Here is a 4,562-nt window from a genome sequence, read left to right as displayed (position 1 = left end):
CTCGAAATATTTCAAACTTAAATAAATATGAGTTTCATAATTTTTGAAGAATTTTGGAATTAAATACAGATTTTACAAGTAAAAGCAATCAAAAAATCATTTAAAGATAAATAATTAATAAAATACTGATTTCTCAATTTTATATAATCTTAAAATAATTATTGTAATTATAAAATTAAAAAATAATTTTAGAGGCATTCCAAATATTTATGAATTTAAAACTGTAATAAAATCACCTTTAAAATTAAAACAGAACAATATAATTCAATCTTTAACTACACATTCCAATCCTTTACACCAATAAATCACAGACAAATAGTATATATAACATTACTGCCAAAACCAAGACTCATATTTTATTTAATTAATACTTCCATAATTACATATTTAAACAATTCAAAAATACACGAGTCGTTATATCCTTCCCCCTTCAAAAGATTCTGTCCTCAGAATCTGGTCTAACTTAATAAGTGAGGATATTTGTCAAGCATATCTGACTCTAGTTTCCAAGTAGACTCTTCTACTCGAGGATTTCAAACGTTCTTACTATGGATATACTCTCATTTCCAAGAACTCGTCTTTAAAGATCAAGAATTTGGATTGATCACTATATGCGGAATAAACTTAGACAAGAGCCCATTGGCTCCTAACGAATCGCTTAATTCAAATCAAATACTTATCTCTTTAACATTGACAGGCAAAACACATTATATGTACACACTGTTGTGACGGTCACATCAACTCATGAACAACTTTACCTATATTTATCAATACCTCGAATGGTTCATTAATTTTAGGACTTAACCTGTCCCTTTTACTCAAACTTATCCAATCTCTTTCAGGATGACACTTTTTTAACACTACTGGTCCTATTTCTATATTCATACTTTCCCTCGATACAATTCTGCTTCTTTCTTTGTCTATCCCAAACTGCTTCAATCAATAACACTACGCCCTTGGTGTGCTGAATTAACTTAGAATTTGACAACTTTCTTTTTCCCACTTTATCTCAATAAAAATGGGGACCTACACTTGCGTTCACATGAAGCTTAGTAAAGTGGCATTCCAAAGCTGACATCGCTGATAAATGATCATTCTAGTGTTTCCTTAAAACCCAACCTCTCAACATATCTTACATTTCCTGAATCACTTCCGTACTTTGACTCTCCGTTTAAGGATGATAGGCGGTGCTCGTTTTCAACTTGGTTTCCAAACATTTAAACATCTCTTACTCTTTTTCATCGGTTAAGGTTGAAAAGTAATCTCATATATTCACGTATTATCACCTTTAAGTATTTGAACTTCAGATTCCACTCTTTCCAATTCATTTATTAACTCCTCGATGGTCTTAATTACATCCAATTCTTTTTATCGGCATAAGGCATCTGTTACCATACGGCTTTGCTTAGGTAGTTGTTAATGGATTAATTCAGAATCTTTTGTTAACCTTAGTCAAAATTTCATTCTTGAAGACTCAATGTATAGTTGCTTTCCTTCTGATCTTTGGAGAAAAATCCTTGGGCATTCCACACAGACTTTCTTATTCCTTGAATAGCTGAGGATGTTATTAATAAATACAATTTGCTTATCTAAGTACTTATACACCACGTTCCTTAATTCCTTAATTCTTCCACTCGTAGCATTCAAGTTCTAAACAAAAGTCTGAGGATATTATGATCATTTTCCTGGGCGTATAAATTTCCTCTTACTAATTGCTAACATCATGATCCATTATCTTTTCTTGACATCTCTTTATCTCCCTTAACAATTTCGACTGAAAGGTCATACTATCCATCCTTGCTCCTTTTGAATTATGAACTCTGACTTCCAATTCCAACTTCTAAAATTCCATAAATAATTCTTCTGGTACAGTTTCTATGTTCGTTATTCTTTTTTGCTTATCGCTTGCTCTATATTTGCTTTTCCCAGTGAATACATACTTCAAACTCTTATGGTCCATATAGATCTTACACCTTTCTCCATACATATCATGTTTCCCAGTCTTTCAAAGTGAATATTATTACTGCTAGTCTCAAATTATGAGTATGATACTTCTGCTCATAAGGTTTCGGTTGTCTGGATGCATATACAATAACTTTATTGTGCTGCATTAACACACATCCTATTCCCTTATGAGAAGTATTACTGTAATCTACCAAACCTAATTGATACTTTCAAAATGATAAAGCATGTGCTGTGACCATTCTCTCTTTTAAAGTCCACAAAACTCTCTTCACACTTTCCCGTTTCATCTAAACTTCTCGCTGTTCCTGGTAAGCTTCATCAAAGGTGTTGTAACTTTCAAGAAATCTTAAACAAATTTCGATAATAACCAGCCAATAATAAAACTTCTTGCTTTTGTTGGTGTCTTTGGTCTTTCTTTATTCATAGTAACTTTAATTTCTACTGGATCTCCTTTGGTCTCCTCCTCACTGATTATTTATGCTTTCTACCATCAAAACTTTCACCTGGTAAACTTTACATACAACTTCTTCTCTCCGACTCCCCAGTTGTATTAAATGCTTCGCATGGTCCTCCGTTGACTTTAAGTAACACAACTACAGCTTATCCCGATGTTCCTTAAAGATTCTGTCCATCAAGTTTAAATATTATTGGTATATTGATTAATTCAAATGACATCACTATAACTTTATAGAAGCAGTTCTTAGTTCTGAAAATTATCCTTGATATGTCCATAGGTTCAATCTCCAATGATAACGCCCAAGTCTTAAATCAATTTTTAGAAAATACTTTGCTTCCTCTGTTTGATCAAACAAATCAGTAGTTCGAGGTAACAGATACTTACTCTTGATTGTAAACTTGTTGAGTTTTCACTAGTCGACACATAATCTCCTACTTCCATGTAACAAATAATACCGGTGCACCTTATGGGATATACTGGGTCTAATCGCTTCTTCTTCTGACATCTCTTGCATCTGCTTTGCTAACTTCCTCATTTTAACTGGTGCCATTGTGTGTAAGGCCTTGGTCATTGGCTTTGTCTCGGGTGCTAAGTCAATCGCGAGCTTCATTTCTCTATCTGGAGGAAATGTTGATAACTCATCTGAAAACATATCTTGAAACTCCTTAATTGCTATAAAATCTTCAAATTTTGTTTGCTTCTGATTTTTATTTATCTCATAATTACCATAATGCTCACATCTTGATTACCATAATCATCGTTAACAAATTATTTACCCCTCTCCTTTTTATACCTCATCATATTCTCATTTGACGTCTTCAGGACTATCTTTTCATCATGACGGTTTGTCTGGGCATCACACTTAAATAGTTAATCCATTTCTTAGAGTAATGTCAAATCCTCTTATCTCAAATGATATCAATTCTTCACAACTTATTGCCAGAAATCTCAATTCCACCATTGGTACTCACTTATTTAACACTTACACGCCCTTGATTTTCTAATCTTTTAGTAATAATCGTATCAATTCAACATGGTAATTCATCTTATCAACAAACCTTGAGGATAAACAATTAAGTTGCTCCCACATCTTTCAATACTTTAACGCATAAAGTATCCACAATAATCTTTCACGTCATCACATCCGTATTCTAAATGATATAATTCACAGGAAAAGTCACAAATTCTCATTCTCGGAGATGTATTCCTTATTGAAGTAAATTCCTTTGACTCTTAGTGCATCCCGAACTGGGGCTAGTGATTTGCAATCCTCGCCATATGTCCTTGTTTCCTTCCCATGTATATAAGGTAGCTGGAACTTTGTTCGTTTGGTTCATAATACGTTGATTTGTTTGAAATTTTTTTGCAAAGAACGACGGTATAATGAAATAACTAGAAGGATTCATAATTCAATACACTTGAAGTTGAAAAGAAAGAAGAAATAATGATTTGGATATGAATGAGACAACCATATTGGTACTTAAGATGGCCAGTCTTTCATACCATATGGCATACAGCACATGATTAGATGCATCCCACCCGACTCTTGTCATTCTGACAAAGTGTTTCACCATAACACTGTTTGTCCCATTCAGAAAGCAAAACTTGAGGGAAACAATTTAATTTGAAAGGAATGCAATATCCTTCTTTTCGATATCATAGCAAATAGTTTATTTAAGAAAAGAAGTTCATACTTATTTAGGAATCAAAAAGGAATATACGCTGTAATATTGAAGACAAGAACGATACCATTGGTCACCATCCACATTTCACTTGTATTCATCTTTCGCTTGTTCGATCATATTCCAATTGCGTCATACAACAACTTTAGAAGGTATACTGAAATGCTTTTGCAAATTAACAATATGGTAGATTCTTACTTGTTAAGTCTTGCGTCTTTAACATCGCAGCTACACATATAATTTTAACAATTCGATCATAATGGCGTTCTTACCAAATAACTCGAGTTTCCTCTTTTAATTTAAAATAACCACGAATTATTCAACATAACGATCCTTTTGGTAATCATATTTTTTTTAGAAAAGTCTGGAAATCTTCCCAATCTTCTCGATCATGCTCAGGCTTCTGTTAAATCAATAAATTCTTTAAACTTTAATGGTCTCTGCAACGGGATGAATAA

Source organism: Apium graveolens, chromosome 5 (assembly GCF_009905375.1).
Source record: "Apium graveolens cultivar Ventura chromosome 5, ASM990537v1, whole genome shotgun sequence".
Taxonomy (NCBI): Eukaryota; Viridiplantae; Streptophyta; class Magnoliopsida; order Apiales; family Apiaceae; genus Apium; species Apium graveolens.
This window is presented reverse-complemented; position numbering follows the sequence as displayed.